This window comes from Stegostoma tigrinum, chromosome 7, assembly GCF_030684315.1.
Source record: "Stegostoma tigrinum isolate sSteTig4 chromosome 7, sSteTig4.hap1, whole genome shotgun sequence".
NCBI classification, from domain to species: domain Eukaryota; kingdom Metazoa; phylum Chordata; class Chondrichthyes; order Orectolobiformes; family Stegostomatidae; genus Stegostoma; species Stegostoma tigrinum.
In genome coordinates, this window is record NC_081360.1 from 53,409,434 (window position 1) to 53,430,422 (window position 20,989).

At 42.7% G+C, this 20,989-nt stretch overlaps 1 long non-coding RNA gene across 1 annotated transcript; it reads right to left on the minus strand.

Moving 5' to 3' along the window:
• Positions 1-1,981: 1,981 nt before the first annotated feature.
• Positions 1,982-13,203, minus strand: LOC132209850 (uncharacterized). The gene is made up of 3 exons (XR_009445993.1): positions 13,098-13,203; positions 2,203-2,352; positions 1,982-2,067 (listed from the first exon to the last, which is right to left on the minus strand). It is a non-coding gene; the product is annotated as an uncharacterized LOC132209850 (long non-coding RNA).
• Between the last annotated feature and the right edge of the window lie 7,786 nt (positions 13,204-20,989).

A 20,989-nucleotide genomic window follows, 5' to 3' on the forward strand; every position in this document is an offset into this window, starting at 1 on the left:
AGAACAAGCATCTGCAGCTCTTTGAAGTAGCGATTAGGAATTCAGTCAGTCAGTCATTTAATCAATAAGGTCCCACATGGGAAATTGATAAAGAAGGTAAAAGATGGATTCAGGGTAACTTGGGAATTTCGATACAAAATTGGCTTAGTGGCAGGTGATGGAGTGTGGTGGTAGAAGGCTGTTTGTGTGACTGGAGTTTGGTTTTCAATGATTCTTGCAGTAAGCCAGTGCTGGCCCCTTACTTATTGTGTTATTTATAAATGATGTAGGAGAGAATGTGGTGGGGGAAAGAGGTGCTGGGGGATTGGTGGAGATATCAAGTAAGTTTGTGGATGGAACAAAGATTGGCCAGGAGATTGACAGTAAGGAGGAAAAAGTTTTAGGTTGCAGGATGTCAAATAAATTAGTCAGATGGGCAGAATTGTGGCAGATTGAATTTGACTTTGACAAATGAGGTGATACACTTTCAAAGAAGGAACAAGGGAGTACACAATAAATGTTGCAATTCATGCCACACAAATGCCACGCAACAATCATCTCCAATGAGAGAAGCTAACAACCTCCCCTTGACATTCGACAGCATCGTCACTGAATCCCCCACTATGAACATCCTGAGGGTTCGGGGAAGAGTCATTAAGCTTGATCTCTTGAAGCCCCAAGGCTTTGCCAGAAGACCTTCTCTATTTAGCTGGTAACCTCTCCATATGGAAGGTTGTGGGAATGGTTGCTCTACCTTCTAAAATACTGTCCCTAACTGAGCTGTTAATGATGGTAGTTGACTTCAAGCAAGCAGTCTTTCTACTACACACCTCACCACTGGTAAAATCCTGGTCAAGATCTCAAAATCAACTGTTTAACGCACTGCTAATTAGCTGATGGTACAGAGAAAGCTTGCAGTGGCCGGAAGGAAGCAAAGTAGCCAAAAAAAATTCAGGGTTGCATTGGCTTTCCAGTCATTCTGGTAATTGGTAGCCATTATCTTTTGGGGGAAGAAAAGATTCTGCATTTGCAAAGTTCCTCATAGCTGTAGGCACGTTTTCTTGAGCACAAGTCTTTTTGGTTAGTGAGAGCATCCTTCCACTTGCAATCTTGTTACTCCATTTCTGACTTTTCAGAATGGAATCTCCATTCTCAGCCACCCCATTCTTCTGATCCTCATGAACCATGCTCAGCTATGCAAGCCTTGAGAATCTGTTATGTGAAGACAGAAATGATGCATTCTCCCATCATTTTAAAGAAGGGATGGTCTACAAAAAAATTATGCAGTCTAGGTTGGTTTTGTTTTGAGAACTATTAGACCTCGTCTCAATTTGAATAGCCCCCTGCAAAATCTGCATATAAATGAAAGGTTGGAGAGACTGATGGAGGCATTGGATTTGCACCATGCTCATTTGGCCTGAAGCCGAGTGATTCTGTTCCCCTGAAATATCGAATATCACTTAATGTGACAGGAACTTTTCAATTTATGTCTCTTCAGGTTTTTTTTCCCCTCTCCAACTCCCATTCCCATTCTTTGGGATCCAGCTTAACTTTCAAAGCCAATTGGAATCCGTAATGAAGGTACAAAAATTACTAATATATAGCAACATGTTGAATAGGAGATGATGTAGTAGCTAGAAGAAATGCTTTGAGCAGTTCTGGCTCCATGTGAATACAGGAGATCTTGAGCTGGCATTTGCAATGACAAAACCCGCATGCAGATGAAATGCAAGGTTATTGAGATAGAAACAAAAGGTAGATAGATCAAGGATTTATTTTAAATTGATGACTTCATGCCACCTTCATTGGCTTAGACAATCAATAAAAGGGAGATTTGCATATCTAAACATCCATCTCATTATCCTCCATGAACACTGCACGCTACTCCCAGAAACTGGCAAGACTGGTGGAACCAAATAATTACTATGCCCCCTCCCCCACCCAAGTAAAATCCCTGTATTTTGAGGGGCTGAATGAAACCAATTCGGTTCAATAGGTCCTTACCTGTGCAAAAGTAAAGCCAACACCAGTTCCTCTAATAACTGAAAAACATTCTTCAATCCATGTTGCCAGCATTCCAGCACAACCCTATATATACATACACCCAAAACAATATTGAGTTGAAAGATAATTAAAATCATGTTAGCTTTCGGTTAAGATGAACTACAGCAAGTGATTTCTAAAAGCTTGTTTTGTCAGTATATTGATTTGTAACATTCTTACCATTGTATAAATATTTGCCGTTTGATAGGAAACACCTCTCCCACAAGACTCAGTCATGTTGATACAGCAGCTCACTGGAACAGACAAAGTAGCCTGTCCAAATGTTGTCTTAAACCAGTCGGTGTAATTGTTAGAGCCACAACAAAGAAACTGTGGAAGCAGAAGGAACCTTCACAAATCTAGCACCAGAAATAGAAGGATCAAACACAAAAACACAAACTTTACATACACTTGGTTTGAGGCACACATTTGCTAGATCAGGTTTGCTGTGAATAAACACCACATTTCTCTGCCACCTCATCTTGGATTGGAACCACAAATGAAATTTTCAATACATAATATTCCAATAACTTGCATTTGATAAAATGAACAGTAAGCTGTATATTTATAGTAAAAGTTGAGATGTTCAGTATTCAAATCTGGGACTTAGGAATTAAATTGGCAGTTAGAATTTTCTGTACTCTAGAGGGCGAGACATCTATATCCACTCAAATTAACTAATAAGAGCCGTGCCCAGTATAACATTGAATTGACAGTCGATAGGGGGACATGTAATTTTTACATGTTTGATCGAATGCCATGTAATCATGCAGTGATAATTGCAGGGCAAAGCAACTTTAGCAGTATTCATATCAATATCACACATGTTTAGCACCTAATTTGGGCTCCTACCCTGCTCTCAAATAAAAACTCAATTAAAGTTACTCAAGAGAAGACCTTATAAACAGAGTCCTTAATAGCCGAAACATAAAAAAGGCAGTTTAATTTTTTTTCATATGACATAAGCATAGCTGGCAAGGCTAAAAGTTGTTATTCATTGCACATAACCTGAGGAGGTGTTGGAGACACCTTCTTGAATTGCTGTCATTCATCTGGTGCAGTTAAACTCCTTGTACCATTAGGGAGGCCATTCCAGCACCTTGATCCAGAGGTAGTGAAAATATTACGTTGTTCCAACTCAGAGGTTTACAATGGCTTGGAGGGTAGTTTGATTGGTGTTCCCAGGCATATGCTGCCCTCTTGCTAGGGAGGCAGAAGTCATGCATTTGGAACATGCAGGCAAAAAGAGTTGGTGAATTGTTGCAGGTATATAAAGTTATATACCTCTGCTAGTACTGTGTGTGTCAGGACAGAAGGAAATCAATGTTTAAGTGGATGGTTAAGTGACCAGCAAATTGGATGTCAATCAAATGCTTGTCCTGAATGGACAAGGCTCTTCAATGTTGTTGGGAGTCAACACATCTGGGCCAAGTGAAGAGTATTCCAGATATACACTTTATACATGGTGACCAGGCAATAGGAACTGGATGAGAGATCAGTTCTTCAGAATTCCTAGTGTCTATTCTGCTCTTCGTGCCATAGTTTTTTCTAGTTGGTTTAGTTCAGTTTCTGGTCAATGATAACTCCCGGAGGATTGAATGAGTCTGTGTTAATAATGCCATTGAATGTCAAAAACAGCATTTTGCTGCCATCCATTTCTCCCAAAGTGCATCACAAAGTAACTGTCACTGGTAAGCCCACACAAACCTCGCACACCAGGTTAGCCAATTTCTAGTTCAACAAGAAGGGGCTTAAGCAAGAGGAGGTTTATCTTTACAATTGACATGTTAAGGATCAGCTCTACATTGCTCAAAAGAATTAGAAGGACCTTGCCTTCTGTCTAAGGTCAAACTATACTCTACACTCCAGTCCTCATGGCACCATGCAAGAGGATTCCTTCACTCAAATCAAGTAGCAACCTTTTCAGATCCATCTACACAGACAGATTCTCTCTTGTTGGGGACAGTCATTGCCTAGCATTTGTGATATGAACATTTGCCACTTACCAGCCTAACCCCAAATACTGTACAGGTCTTGCTGGGAAAACAATAACAATGCACTTTAATGTCCTGAATGAAGTTGATGTGCAGAAGCATTTGAGAAACAATTCAGATCACAGACAATTGCTCTCTGGCAAAATGTTTACGATGCCATCACGTTCTTTAGTAACTCCAAAATGATTGGAAATAAATTTTATATCAAGCATAAAATTTACAGAATCAAAAATATTCACAGCACAATAAGAGTATATACTTTTCACAATGTAGCTTCTGCCATCCAAGGCAACTGTCAATTCATTTGGGGAAAAATATTTATACAATCTGAAAAGTGATAAAAGTTCAGCAAAGAAAAGTTGCAAATAGACAGTTGAGCCTCTGTAACAGACCCACTCTCAATTCTTTAAAGAAAAAGGAAAAAAAAAGTTACCAACTTTCCAAATCAAAAGTGCAGACCCAGGAGGTTGTAAAGAAGCCAGATAAGTGAGTGCTTTTTCTTAAAACTACACAACATAGTTAATGGAGTAGGACTTGAGATTAGACTGCAAATGGAAATAATAAAGCAGCAAACGACAAGGAAAACAGCACAGATTTGAGCCTAAACATTTCAGTTCAGTCCAAAACTGGGCGTTTAATGCAGTTGTACCTCCATTAGTGCCTCTGTTTTCAGTATAACATTGGACTTTGAACAGGAGTTTGGAATATCACTCAAAAAGATCATCACTGCTCTGGTTGCCATCTCAACTCCACTTTTCCGTTTGCCCTTATTACCCACACCCTTACTCCTTTGCTTATCCAAAAACCCAACACTGCCTTTAATAATTTGAATGAATCCGTTGCCTCCTGGGAGAAGATTTCCACAGGAAATGACATCTTTTCCCCCCAGGAAATCAAAAAATCTTTCATATAAACCGTGGCCTCTCACTGTAATCCTCCCAATGAGAATTGTTCTCCTGCTATCCATTCCATAGGGTGGCATGGTGGCTCAGTGGTGAGCACTGCAGCCTCACAGCACCAGGGACCCAGGTTCAATCCCAGCCATGGGCAACTGTCTGTGCGGAGTTTGCACATTCTCCCTGTGTCTGCGTGGGTTTCCTCTGGGTGCTCCGGTTTCCTCCCACAGTCCAAAGATGTGCAGGCTAGGTGGATTGGCCATGCTAAATTGCTCATAGTGTTCAGGGGTGTGTGGGTTATAGAGGAAATGGGTCTGGGTGGGATGCTCCAAGGGGCAGTGTGGACTTGTTGGGCTGAAGGGCCTGTTTCTGCACTGTAGGGAATCTAATCTAATAGGCCCAGCCTATTCAATTTTCCCTTACAGGAGAACACTTGCATCAGAGGATGGAGCCAAGTGAAAAACTTTTCTGAACTGCTTCTAATGTAATTGCATTCTTTTGAATAAAAGACTACCAAAACTGTTACGTGGTACTTCAGGTGAGATCTCACCAAAGCTCTGTTGAAATTTCCAGCCTCCTCTTATGTTTCATTTTCCCTACCTAACTTTAAAAAAAAAACTGCTGTACCTGACTACTAGCCTTGATCCAATCTGCCAAGTTTATTTTGTAAACTCACAACTTGTGTGCATTTTATGTAGGCACCAACTTATCTTGACAACTTGCTTTCCTACACCCATCCTCAGTCTTTGGCAGATTTAGCTCCAGTTTTTTTGGGTCCTAAACCCACAGCTCAATATAGATTGTGAAAGAGTTGATGCAACAACACAAACACCTGTAGCCCCCCGCCCCCTGCCGCTTGTCACAGCCTGCCAACCAGCATACCATTATCCTGACACTTTTGGATGATAGCAAAGACATTGGACTGCTTAATGTGTTAACTTGGATATGTCCGCTTATGTCATTCCTGCCTCTCAGCAATGTTAGATCGTTGCTCACAGATGCTAGTCTTCAGCCAATTCCATTCACTCCACGTTGGAGTGATAATGGTGTAGCCCAGATAATTAATCCAGAGATCTAGGTAATGTTCTGGGGTCCTGGGTTTTAACCCACCGTGGCAGATGATGGAATCATAGAACAATACAGCGCAGAACAGGCCCTTCGGCCCTCGACATTGCGTCGACCTGTGAGCTAATTTAAGCCCCTCCCCCTACACTATCCCATAATTATCCATATGCTTATCCAAGGACTGTTTAAATGTCCCTAATGTGGCTGAGTTAACTATCAGGGATCTATGTACATGGACACCAAGATCCCTCTGCACATCCACACTATCAAGAATCTTTCCATTGACCCAGTATTCTGCCTTCCTATTATTCCTCCCAAAGTGAATCACCTCACATTTATCCGCATTGAACTCCATTTGCCACCTTTCAGCCCAATTCTGCAGTTTATCCACATCTCCCTGCAACATTCTTCCACACTGTCCACCACTCCACCGACTTTAGTGTCATCTGCAAACTTACTAACCCATCCACCTATGCCTGCGTCCAAGTCATTTATAAAAATGACAAACAGCAGTGGTCCCAAAACAGATCCTTGAAGCACACCACTAGTGACCTGACTCAGGCTGAATATTTTCCATCAACCACCACTCGTTGCCTCCTTACAGAAAGCCAGTTCCTAATCCAAACTGCTAAATCTCCCCCAATCCCATGCCTCCGTATTTTCTCCAATAGCCTACCATGTGGAACCTTATCAAAGGCTTTAATGAAGTCCATATACACCACGTCAACTGCCCTACCCTCATCCACATGCTTAGTCACCTTGAATCGAATTCAAGAAAAAAAAATCTGGAATTAATGGACTAACGATGGACATGAAACCATTGCTGATTGTTCGAAAAAAACGCATCTGGTTCACCAATGCCCTTTAGGTAGGGCAGCTGCCATCCTTGCCTTGTCTGGACTACATGTGATTCCAGACTCTCATCCTGTGACTGATATTTAACAGCCCTCTGGGTAATAAATGCTGGCCCAGCCAGTGATGCTCAAAAGAAAAATCAAGAAACACTAGATACAGCAAAGGCAATGGGCCTGATAATAGTCAATCATTCTAAAACATGTTTAGTGGAGTTGTCACAGTGTAACATTGTGGAACTCGCCCAGGTATGTCCTGTATACAAAAAGCAGGACCTGGTCAATTACACCCCACATCTATTGAAGGTGTAGGCTGTTTCCTTAAGCCTGCTCTCAAAGTTTGAACAGCCTCTTTCTGCCGGGCCACTGGATGATGCATAGTATGGAGCTGTACTTAAATGTTGAAAGCCATTCAACTTTAGGAAATTCTCAAATTTCCTGCGGGTAAATGATCACCCATTACCTGTGACAAACATTTCCAGGAGTCCACATATTGCAAAAGACGTGTGCAGTTTTTATATCGCTGTCCCAGTGTTTGGGAATGAACAATCCACATACAGCCACTCTGAGCAGGTGTCTACAATGACTAAGAATATTAAGCCCATGAAAAGGACCCACACAGTTGACCTGTCACCTCGTCTAATGTTTACCCAGCCCTCCCCAAGAATACAGGGGAGCTCCTGGTTGTAACTTTTGGCACTCTGGATATTGCCCTACCTACATGGCTATGTCTGCATCCAAACCTGGCCATCAGACATATCTTCTCTTTGGAAACCCCTGGATTACCCTGGTGGAGTTTAACCAGTATCTGTCTGCAACCTTAGCTCTGGACAATCACTCTTGCTCCCGTTAATATACTGTTCTTGGCTGTGATCTTGTCTTGTGGGGTGTAGAAAGATTTTAATGCTGGTTGTGACAGCCCCTTGGTTTCTCCCTTCACCACCAGACCTATTTCAGTTTTGCTAGGGCCAGATCTTTCTACATCCGATGTCTGATGTTGTCAGCTGTGACTAACAAAACTTAAAAACACTATGGAGTCTTCCAGTAGTAGAACCGATGGTGATGTATCTGCCAGTGCGAGGTACTCAATGCATCAGCATTTGCTACTTGGCCTCTCACATGGTGTGCCAACTTGTAGTCATATGCACTTAGTATTAAACCCAACCACTGAATTTGGCCTGATGGTACAGCAGCGGGTTGGGAGGGGGTCGCACTGCCTTGTCTTCCAAATAGACATTGCAGGGATTTGTGGTCTGTTATTATTATTAATTTATATCTCTAAATGTACTGGTGGAACTTCCTGACTCCAAATATGGCTGTCAAACCTTTCTTCTCTATCTGCATTCATTTACGCTTATGTTAGCCAAAGCCCTGGATGCATACGCTATTGGGCATTCCTCTCTTTTGGACCACTTACAAGCTAATATTACACCAGTGCTGTACAGGGAGGCATTGCACGTCAATACTAGATCTCACCTGGAATCATAATGTGCTAACACCTGAGGATGATAGCTGTTTCTTCACTTCCCTGAAAGTGGTGGCTTGGCTACATGATCATCTCTAAGGCTGACCCTTTTGAACAGCTGATGCATAGGTGGGCCAGGATGGGGACCAGGTTGTGAACTTTCCACAATCGTTCACCAGCCCAAGGAAAGACCTAAACTCTGGTACAGATATGACCTCGGGTGCCTTTGAGCACCCTTGTTTTATCTTCCAATATGAGCGTAACCCAGCCTTGATGACTCTGTAGCCTGAGTAGGTCACTTGTGTTCCATGCACCCCATTTTTTCCCTCCTAAGGCATACATTTCTCTAAGTGAGGCATCTAAAAAGGACTATGCCCAAGTTCTCCTTATTATTCTTCCTTGTTATTAACACGTCATCTCGCCAAAATGGTGACCTGGGGGTAGACTTTGTAAAATGTTTTCCAGAGTCTGTTGAAAATGGCACAGGCTGATGATATCCCAAGTAGCAGTCTTGTTTTTTTGGTACAAGCCCTTACAGATATTAATTGTTGCATACGTCTGGGAATCCCTATTTAACTGTAACTGCAGGCATGGCTCATGTCCAGCTTTGTGAAGGACAGCCCTCCTGCCAGCTTTGTGTATAAATCCTCTGGGGGGGACTGGACATATATCCGGATGGGAGAAGCAATTTATCATTTAAAATGCCCAAAAGTGAACCAACCTGTTGGGCTTCACAAATTGGCATGACCAATGCTGCCCATTCCACAGACTGTACTGGGTTGTTAATTCCTTTGCTTTCCAGCCTCCTGCCTTTACTTTTGCCCATAAGGCAAATTACACTGGGCAGGCCTTGCAGAAATATGGAATTGCTGCCTGGTTAATAGCAAAGGAGCCAAGGCCACTTTGCATGGTTCCCAGACCTTTCTGAAAAACCTCCAGGTATTTAATTAGGACTTCATTTAGGCAGGTATTTTCTAGATCTAAAAATGTTGAACCCATCTAGGTGATTTTTTTCACAACCAATTTTGCCCATCAAGCCTGGGCCCGAGCCTTTTACTGCACAAATCAGTGGTATGTGAACCAGCTGCTTCCCATAACAGAATGGAACCAAAGTTGTACCCTTAATCTGGGAAGGTTCCCCGGTATGGGCTCTCAGTCTAGCCAAGGACTTGTGTGAACTTAAGCGCTGGAGTTTAGAGTCAGTTTTATTACAGACTGCTTCTGCAATCACAAATAGCCATGCCGGTATCGACCTCCAAAAGAACCAGGTGATTATTTAACTAGGCATTTATTTTGCTTGGTTCGGATTTGGATGTGGCCGAGTAATTTAACTGTTCCAAATCAGAGGTAGGTGGATTTTCCTGGGTGTGCACTCTCCTAGATGCTGGCCTTTGAGGTTGTCTTACTCAATTTACGTCTGGTGGGACTCTTTCACTGTCTCAAGTCCACACACTGCAGCAATCGTCGACCAGATCCCACTCTCATCAGCACTGAAGTAAGTCCAGAGGTTGGTTCCCTACCCAATCATCCCTTATTTACACATGGAGAGTCCTTGACACTGACCCAGGTCTCAGAGTGAACAGGATGCCTAACACTCCTGTTCTTTTGTCAGCCTGGGCTCCCTGATTGGACCCGATTAACAACCCCAAATCAGGGAACTCACTCTATGAGGTACGCCTTGCTGACTTCATTACAATTACTACAGGCACTCAAGAAGATACTTGTAAGTTGTTGGAGGTCCTTGAGCTGAGATGATGGATATCTTTGCAGGAGATTTTCAAGGTGCATATTTTAAACCAAAGCCTTCAGACAAGTTTTGGCATGCATCTAAATAAAGTTGACTTGAACCTATACCTCATGGCTCAGAGGTAGGTACACTAACACTATGCCTCAACAGCCTCCTGGTCCTCAGGTAGATACCTTCTAGTCAACCTAGGCCAGGGAGATGCTGTTATACACTCTCTAGAGTAGGATGGATTTGAATCTCAGTCTCCTGGTGCAGGACAAGGGCACCACCACTATACCACTAGAGCCCTCCTGTTCATGGATTGTTAAAATCTTCTGTTTTTGACACAGCTCAGAGGGTGGGACTTGAACCCAGGGCTCCTGGCCCAGAAATAGCAACACTCCAGCTGCATCACAGGATCCACAGTTCCTCAGAGTAGAATGTTTTCTATTCGAATGGTCAGGATGTTATTGCATACTTCTTCAGCAGGTGGGACTTGAACCCAGTTCCTCCTGGCTCAATATCCTGGATTTTACGTCAGCACTACATGACCCTCAGTTCCTCAGGGTAGTGTCTAACCATTAGCTGTTCCAATGATCTTCTCACCACAATGTCAGGTCAAAAGTGGGAATGTTCACAGATGACAGCACAATGTTCATTACCATTTACAACTCCTCAGAGACTAAAGCGGTCTATGCCCAAATGCAGAAAGACCTGGACAGTATTCAGGTGTGGCACCACATTCACATACACCAATCCCACCACTGCCAAGGCTCAACAGCAGTGTGTACCATCCACAAGATACACTGCAGAACTTCCCCAATACTCCTTAAACTGCAACTTCTAAACCCATGACCACTACCATCTAGACAGATAAGGGCAGAAATGTGGGAAACTCCACCACCCACAAATTCCCGGTCACACTCTCCATCCTGACTTGGTGGAAAGACATCTCATTCTTTCAGTGTTGCTGGATCAAAAACCTGGAAATCCTTTCATTATGGTATAATAGCTTTATCTACAGCAAATAGACTGCAGCTATTCAACAAGGCAGGTCACTATCTTAGCAAGGGCGATGGGCGATAGGCAAGAAGTGCTGGCCCAGCCATCAACACGTACATCCCATGAAGAAAAAGAAAAAAATAAAAATCAGCATTAGTGGCCATTTCTCGATCCGCTCTACACTGTTAGCTGTTCTTTAAAGGTACTTCATTAAAATGGAACTCTTTGACCAAGCAAATCTTATGTTAACAAATCTTTTCATATGGTTCGGTATTGTATTTTGTTTTATAATGCTCCTGTGAAACTCCTGCTGATTGTGACATTAAAAAGGCATTATACAAATACAAAGTCATTAAAATCAGCAAGAGTCTAGGCCTGAAATGTCAGCCTTCCTGCTCCTCTGATGCTGCTTGGCCTGCTGTGTTCATCCAGCTCTACACCTTGTTAACTAGGTTGATCTGTTTTGAACAGATTTCCCCAGTCCTGTCTTAGCATTTTTACAATGTTTCTTATTTTCATTTTAAACATCGCCCTAATCATGCAATTCTAAAAACAAAAATAAACAAAATAAACAAAAGCTCTCCCATGCTGTACACCCCTTAAATGTTTACAGGTTATGTCATTATTGCTTTTCTGCCCAACTATACTTCATTGCAATGTCACTTAACAGATTTTATGTCCAAGTTGTCCAAATAACCCATCAACACCTGCTCCCGACTGGATCATTTTTGATTTCCAAGCTGTAAATTTACATAGCGGCTTTAGCATCGCTCTCCCTTTAGAAGATTACTTGCAAGCAATGAAGGTTTTGTTCCCCTGCAAAGCATACAGCATTTCTTGTATTTCTTTGGTTTGGTCAATCCTTAGCAGTTTCTTTGTTTTCAGGGTGAATTGCAGAAGTTATATTTGTTAAAGCACCGAGGTATTTTTCTCTACTAATTACAAATTGCATTTATATAGTGGTTTTCAAATTATGCCAGCATTCAAACGTAAATATTAATAGACAAATCACCTTTTAGAGAAAACATTTCCATTTCAAGGGGCATTCTTCACTTACAAAGAATGTAGTCTTTGGCACTGAAGTTCTTTTGCAATTGTCTGAAATCTCAGACACAGTTAGCACTCAAAATCCTTAAGGCAGTGGTGAATATGGCACCAGAGAACTATTGTGCTAAAAATTAACTCAATCATGGATTATTACCAATTGTCACAGAAGTATCAATACAGCTATGAAGTGAAAATTTACAATCTTGCTATTAAAAAAAAGTTCTCTCCTCTCCACATGTGGGAAACATAGCCTACAGCTTTACTTCTTTCAGAGTCCAGTGCCTCGGAGACATAGCAACAGGAGTAGGTCACTCAGCCCCTCTAGCTTGTTTCATCTATCTCAGATTTAAAATTAATAACTGATCCTGCATCCACTGCCATTTGAAGAGGGAGTTTCAAACTCCTACCACCCTTTATGTATAGAAGTGCTTCCTAACAACTACCCTGAGCAATCAGACGATGTTCCCTACTTCTAGAATCCCCTCCTAGTGAAAAATAGTTTATCTAATCTGTCTATTCTTGAAGACATCAATCAGATCACCCCATAAATTTGGGGAAACCAGTTGAAACATGTGTAATATCTCCTCATAACTCCTCTAACACGTGGGAGCATGAACAGCTTCTCAAATTACAGCACCCAAATCTGCATTTAAAGTAATCCAACCTCAATTTAAAGTAATCCAACCTCAACTTAAAGTAATCCTAGAACTAGACAAGTGACACTACTTGCTACACACCCAAAGATTGGTTAGCTTCCTTCAAGTTATAATAAAAAAAGTTTACTTGCATTATAGAAAACAATACTAGTTCTTAGGAAAAGCTCTAGGTTTTCTTTTGAAAAGCCACAAATACCAAATTCCACCTTCCCAAATCAGTTTAAATTCCAAAAGGAAAAAAGTTCTCAAATGGAATATAGCCAAAAATCCTTGAACAGAAGAATACTTCTAAATAAGTCAGAAAGCCAAAAAGTTTCCTACTATTCAGAGATGTATTTGGCATTGCAAAATATGGAAAACTATATTGTTAAACCTTTATTTGTAGTTGATCTATCAACCCTTCCAGTTTGGACTTTTCATATCCATGAACAGATTTTGCATATCCATGAATGGACTTCTCAAAGCCATCTGTTAGGTTGTCGTACACCTATTAAATAGGATAAGCAAAGACAGATAAGTTTCTAAGAAAGTTGTCTTCAAGAAAGAAAATTGTAAAATTATGCCACAACATATGACAGATCCAATCCAATTGTACTGCTTCAATAAAAAGAAGGAGAACTTGCCTGGCTCCTGAAGACATATGTAAACACCTCAACAGCTACTTCCACAAGGCAGACCAGAATCATCAGAATCAGAAACTGCAGAATAAATTATGTTGTTATGTAATCAACTGATTCCAATGCATATCCAAGTAAACTAGTTTTTTTTAAGGTTAGCAGTTTATTTTTGTATAGCAGACTCATGTGTTTACAGATAGATTATGAAATTTGCAATCAAAAATACCAGGAGAGAATACTTCGATACATTTTTTAAAAAGGTGTGGTGCAACGTATTCACTTAGAACTTAAATTACTAATTTACATCATTCTAATGTATCTTGGAATATTGGGGCTAAATATTGACCAGAAATTTACCCATTACAAATTCAGCCATTTCTGAGAGATTTGTGCTTAAACCTTTCAAGGTGGAAGAAAGGGAACCTCTATTTGATGTGATACACTAGTGAAGAGTGCGCGTTATGTCAGACGAAGAAAACAAGGAGAAAACAAATATAAAACAGTCTCAGTGTGATTAATGCAGACATGTGGGTTGACATTATCCTGAAATGCAAAGATAACCACTGGCTTCTTTTCTGAACTGCAAGTTGGTTTCACAAACATATTCTTCTGCCCTTTCAACAAGCACAAGGAGCTCATGACCTTCTTTAGCAGCAAGATCAAAACCATCCTTTCAGCTACCTCTGCTGTGTCCTTCAGTTTATAAAAGAGTTACAGCTCTAAACTTCCTGTAATCCTCTCATTGTCTTAACATCTTTAGTTTCTACAAATGCCCTCTGCTCATAGCATCCACAAGTTACCTCCCATTTCAAGAAATTTATTGTCACCAAACATCTGTTCGCCCTCTTTGTTCCTGCATTAGCTGATATCGTGAACAACTTCTTGAAGACAAAAATCCTAATATTTAACAGTTCCAATATTCAGGAGTCACTGGGTTATCGTTATGACTTTTGGGAAGCAAAATCACATCCTCACCAATCTACGTGTAACTGATGTAACTGTCCATGACAGTGTCAGAAGTGACTACTGCACAACTTTTGGAGACAAAGACCAGATTGACATTGAGGATCTCCTCTATTGTGTTGTGTGGAATGACCAGTGCTAAATAAAAGCCTTTGAACAGATCATGATTAGATTCTCTCTGAGGCACAGTGAATCATCAGAATTGTATTCACCGTAACCTGGCATATCATCCACGCAGTACCTCCATGCTAGGGGCTCAACATGGATTCCAAGAATGCAGAGCGCATGAGGGCCAGTCAGAAGTAGCAGTGGGTATACGTGGGTAGGGAAATTTGCCATACTTAGCTGGGTTGGTTTACATATGACTTCAGATACACAGTAATGTCATTTACTCCTGGCTTGCCAGGCCATTTCAGACAGCAGCCATTCAGCTGAAGAGCAATTAGGGATAAGCAACAAATGCTGGTTTTACCAGCAACGCTCATGCCTTAGGAAAGGGAAAAAGCAAAATTCAGACCTCAACTGACGTGGTGAGTAATATTTGCTTCACAAATGCCAGGCAACGGCCAAGTCCGATAAGAGAATCCAACCATCACTCCCTGACATCCAGTGGCACTGCTGCCATTGAGTGAAATAATTTTCATTGGAGAATGCAGGAGGATGTGTCAGGAGCTACATCAGGCATAACCAAAAATCTGGTGAAACTACAAAAGAAAAAATTAATGTGAGCAAGAAGTGATTGACAGAGCCAAGCGATACAATTAGTAGTTTGCATGTAAACTCTGCAATCTTACTACATCCAATCATCAATGGTGATGGACAATTAAACAACTCACTTGGAGGAGGCTCCACAAATACCACTAAAATAAAGCAACGCACTGTGGATGCCAGCAATCTGAAATAAAACCTATTTGCTGGAGAAACTCAGCAGGTCTGGTAATATCTGCGCAGAGAAAACAGAGTTAATACGGAATATAGTTTCTCCAGCAAATTGTTCCTGTTCCATAAGCATCACCATCCTGAAGTGATAGGAGAACCCAGCATATTAGTGCAAAAGAAAAGGCTCCCTCCAGAGGACCCCAGCACCACAGTTAGTCTTCAACCAATTTGATTCACTCCATGTGATATGAAGCAAATATCTAGAGGCAGTGGATACTGCAGAGGCTCTTGGCTTGGACAACATTCTGGCAACAGTTCTGAAGAGGTGTGTTCCAGACCCTGCTGCACCCATAGCCAAGCTTTGTGAGTATAGTTACAACACTGACATACACCAACAATATGGAAAATTGCCAAGGTACATCCTGTACACAAAAAGCAGGACAAATCCAACCAAACAAATTACAACCCCAGTCTACTCTCAATCAGCAGTAATGTGATGGAAGACAAAGCATTCAAGCAGAACCTACTCACCAATGCTCAGTTTGGGTTCCGCCAGGGCCACTCAGCTTCTAGCCTTATTACAGCCTTGGTCCAAACACAGACAATATAGAGCTGAATTCCAGAGATGAGGTGATAGTGACAGCCCTTGACGTCAAGTCTGCATTTGATCAAGTCTGACATCAAGGAGCCCAAGCAAAACTGGCATCTTTTTGCTGGTTGCAGTCATAACTGGCATATAGGAAGATGGCTATGCTTGTTGGTGGTCACTCATCTCTGCAGGAGCTCTCCTTATGTTACTTTCCTAGGCCCAACTATCTTCAGCTCCTTATATCATTTGGGTTAGGTTGGGTTCGGTTGGGTTCCCCACAGGCCCTTCAGCCCAACAAGTCCACACCGCCCCTTGGAGCATCCCACCGAGACCCATCCCCCTATAACCCACACGGCCCTGAGCACTACGGGCAATTTAGCATGGCCAATCCACCTAACCTGCACATCTTTGGACTGTGGGAGGAAACTGGAGCACCCGAAAGAAACCCATGCAGACACAGGGAGAATGTGCAAACTCCGCACAGACAGTTGCCCGAGGCTGGAATCGAACCTGGGTCTCTGGCACTGTGAGGCTGCAGTGCTAACCACTGAGCCACCATGCCGCCCTGAAGTTAGAAGTAAGGATGTTCACCACTGATCCACACTGCTCAGGACCATCCATGACTCCTCAGATACTGAAGTAATTCATGCTGAAATGTGTCATGTCCTTGACAATGTCCAGTTTGAAGTGAAAAGTGGCAAGTTATATTTGCGTCATACTAAAGCTAGGGAATGACCATATCCAACAACAGCCCTTGTATCACTATCCCCAAATCCCCCACAATCAACATCTTGGTTATCGTTGACCAGAAAGTCAACTGGACGAGCCGTACAAGTATGATCATTGTAAGAGCAGATCAGAGGTTAGGGAATCCTCCTAACTCCAAGTTCATCCACCATCTACACAGCATTGTCAGGAGTGTGATGAGATATTCCCCACTTGTCTGGTGAAGTACAACTCCAGCAACACTCAAGAACCTTGATACAATCCAGGATAATTCAATTTTTTTTTCACTGGTACCTCCATTACTGTCAACATTAAGTCAAATGTACCATTGATGGCGGGGAAGCATTGTGTATCAGGTACAAGATGCATTGTAACAAACTCCCTATGCATCCTTCCAAACCCATTACCTTTACTACCGGAAGGACAAGCACAGTAGGTACAGGGGAGCACTACCATCTGGAAGTGCCCCTCCAAGCTACACAATCTGATTTGGAAACATTCCTTCAGTCACTGGATCAGAATCCTGGAATTCCAATTCTTAACAGTTTGAGTTTGCCTTCAGTAAATGGTCAGCAGCAGTTCAAGACAGCAACCCACCACCCTTTTTGGGGGCATTTAGGGATGGGCAAAGAATGCTGACCGAGAGCTATCTATTTTAACTCATCCCTGGATAATCACTCACATTTTACCTCTTAAACTAGAGTTCATCCAAAACCCTGCCTCCCATCATGTTCAGTGCTCCTAGCACCCCTGCACTTGCTGCTTGACTGTGAGATAATGTGGGTCAACGTTTTGATTTTAATGTTCTCATGCTAACTTTCAAAATCCCCTTGGTCTTACTCTTTCTGTAAATTGCTTCTAACCTACAACTCTGAGGAATCAGTATTCCTTCACTTCTGATCTTTATTGCATTTCCCACTTTTAATCATTCTATCAGCATGACTGTGTCTTTTGTTGCCTGATCACAGGCTCTACAACACCTTTTCATTGTCCAAACACTTGTTTAATCTAAGATAGGCTTTACATCCAACCTTTGCCCAATCCAGTTACCAGTGCCATAGTTTATTTTATAATGCTTCTGTGAAACACCCTGGCACTTCCAGAGGAAAGCCATAGTAGTCAGTTCTCTGGCACTGAGTCTGACACTGTGGCAAAGAAGGGAAGGGGGAAGGATAGAAAAGTACTCGTGGTAGGGGACTCGATAGTTAGGGGAATTGACAGGAGGTTTTGTGGTCAGGATCGGGATTCCCGGAAGGTATGTTGCCTCCCTGGTGCCAGGGTCCGGGATGTCTCCGATCGGGTGTATAAGGTTCTAAAAGGGGAGGGCGAACAGCCAGAAATCATGTTACATATTGGCACAAATGATATAGCCAGAAAAAGCATTGAGGATATAAAAAGTGATTTCAGGGAGTTAGGATGGAAACTGCAAAGCAGGACGAACAGAGTAGTATTCTCTGGTTTACTACCAGTGCCACGAAATAGCGAGGCGAGGAACAGGGAGCGGGCGCAGCTGAACACGTGGCTACGCAGCTGGTGTAGGAGGGAGGGCTTCAGATATGTAGATAATTGGGATGCCTTCTGGGGAAGGAGGAACCTGTACAAGAAGGACGGGTTGCATCTGAACTGGAAGGGGACCAATGTCCTGGGTGGAAGGTTTGCTCGAGTAGTTCGAGAGGGTTTAAACTAATATGGCAGGGGGGTGGGAACCTGAGCTGTATAGCAGAGGTGAGAGTTGATGCAGGTGAGGCAATAGCAAGAGGGAGACCAGCTAGTGGGAAGGAACCAAGGGATCAGTTAAAGTGTGTTTGCTTTAATGCAAGGAGTATCAGGAATAAAAGTGATGAACTTAGAGCATGGATCAGTACCTGGTGCTATGATGTTGTGGCCATAACAGAGACATGGGTTTCTCATGGGCAGGAATGGTTGCTGGATGTTCCAGGGTTTAGAACATTTAAAAAGAATAGGGAGGGGGGAAAAAGAGGAGGGGGTGTAGCACTACTAATCAGAGAGGGTATCACAGCTACAGAAGTTTCCATTGTCGAGGAAGGTCTGCCTACCAAGTCAGTATGGGTGGAAATTAGGAACAGCAAGGGAGCAGTCACCTCGTTAGGGGTTTACTACAGGCCCCCCAGTAGCAGCAGGGAGATTGAAGAAAGCATAGGTCGACAGATTTTGGAAAAGTGTGGACGCAGTAGGGTTGTTGTAATGGGTGACTTCAACTTTCCTAATATTGATTGGAACCTCCTTTGAGCAGAAGATTTGAATGGAGCTGTTTTTGTAAGGTGTGTTCAGGAGCGTTTCCTAACGCAGTACGTTGACAGGCCGACGAGGGGAGAGGCCATTCTAGACTTGGTGCTCGGAAACGAGCCGGGGCAGGTATCAGATCTTGTGGTGGGAGAGCATTTTGGTGATAGTGACCATAACTGCCTCACATTCTACATAGCTATGGCGAAGGAGAGGATTAGGCAAAATGGGAGGATATTTAATTGGGGAAGAGGAAACTATGATGCGATTAGACATGAGTTAGGAAGCATGGACTGGGAGCAATTGTTCCATGGTAAGGGAACTATAGACATGTGGAGACTGTTTAAGGAACAGTTGTTGCGAGTGATGAGTAAATATGTCCCTCTGAGACAGGCAAGAAGGGGTAAGATAAAGGAACCTTGGATGATGAGAGCGGTGGAGCTTCTTGTCAAAAGGAAGAAGGTAGCTTACATAAGGTGGAGGAAGCTAGGGTCAAGTTCAGCTAGAGAGGATTACACGCAGGCAAGGAAGGAGCTCAAAAATGGTCTGAGGAGAGCCAGGAGGGGGCACGAGAAAGGCTTGGTAGAACGAATTAGGGAAAACACAAAGGCATTTTACACTTATGTGAGGAATAAGAGAATGGTCAAAGAAAGAGTAGGGCCGATCAGGGATAGCATAGGGAACTTGTGTGTGGAGTCTAAGGAGGTAGGGGAAGCCCTAAATGAGTTTTTTGCTTCTGTCTTTACGAAAGAAACGAACTTTGTAGTGAATGAAACCTTTGAAGAGCAGGTATGCATGCTGGAATGGATAGAGATAGAGGAAGCTGGTGTGCTGAAAATTTTGTCAAACGTTAAGATTGACAAGTCGCCAGGCCCGGACCAGATTTGTCCTCGGCTGCTTTGGGAAGCGAGAAATGCAATTGCTTCGCCACTTGCGAAGATCTTTGCATCCTCACTCTCCACTGGAGTCATACCTGAGGACTGGAGAGAGGCAAATGTAATTCCTCTCTTCAAGAAAGGAAATAGGGAAATCCCCGGCAATTACAGACCAGTAAGTCTCACGTCTGTCGTCTGCAAGGTGTTAGAAAGGATTCTGAGGGATAGGATTTATGACCATCTGGAAGAGCATGGCTTGATCAAATACAGTCAACATGGCTTTGTGAGGGGTAGGTCATGCCTCACAAACCTTATTGAGTTTTCTGAGGATGTGACTAGAAAAGTTGATGAGGGTCGAGCTGTGCATGTGGTGTATATGGACTTCAGTAAGGCATTTGATAAGGTTCCCCATGGTAGGCTCATTCAGAAGGTCAGGAGGAATGGGATACAGGGGAACTTAGCTGCTTGGATACAGAATTGGCTGGCCAACAGAAGACAGCGAGTGGTAGTAGAAGGAAAATATTCTGCCTGGAAGTCAGTGGTGAGTGGGGTTCTACAGGGCTCTGTCCTTGGGCCTCTACTGTTTGTAATTTTTATTAATGACTTGGATGAGGGGATTGAAGGATGGGTCAGCAAGTTTGCAGACGACACAAAGGTCGGAGGTGTCGTTGACAGCATAGAGGGCTGTTGTAGGCTGCAGCAGGACATTGACAGGATGCAGAGATGGGCTGAGAGGTGGCAGATGGAGTTCAACCTGGATAAATGCGAGGTGATGCATTTTGGAAGGTCGAATTTGAAAGCTGAGTACAGGATTAAGGATAGGGTTCTTGGCAGTGTGGAGGAACAGAGGGATCTTGGTGTGCAGATACATAGATCCCTTAAAATGGCCACCCAAGTGGACAGGGTTGTTAAGAAAGTATATGGTGTTTTGGCTTTCATTAACAGGGGGATTGAGTTTAAGAGTCGTGAGATCTTGTTGCAGCTCTATAAAACTTTGGTTAGACCGCACTTGGAATACTGCGTCCAGTTCTGGGCGCCCTATTATAGGAAAGATGTGGATGCTTTGGAGAGGGTTCAGAGGAGGTTTACCAGGATGCTGCCTGGACTGGAGGGCTTATCTTATGAAGACAGGTTGACTGAGCTCGGTCTCTTTTCATTGGAGAAAAGGAGGAGGAGAGGGGACCTAATTGAGGTATACAAGATAATGAGAGGCATAAATAGAGTTGATAGCCAGAGACTATTTCCCAGGGGCAGAAATGGCTAGCACGAGGGGTCATAGTTTTAAGCTGGTTGGTGGAAAGTATAGAGGGGATGTCAGAGGCGGGTTCTTTACACAGAGAGTTGTGAGAGCATAGAATGCGTTGCCAGCAGC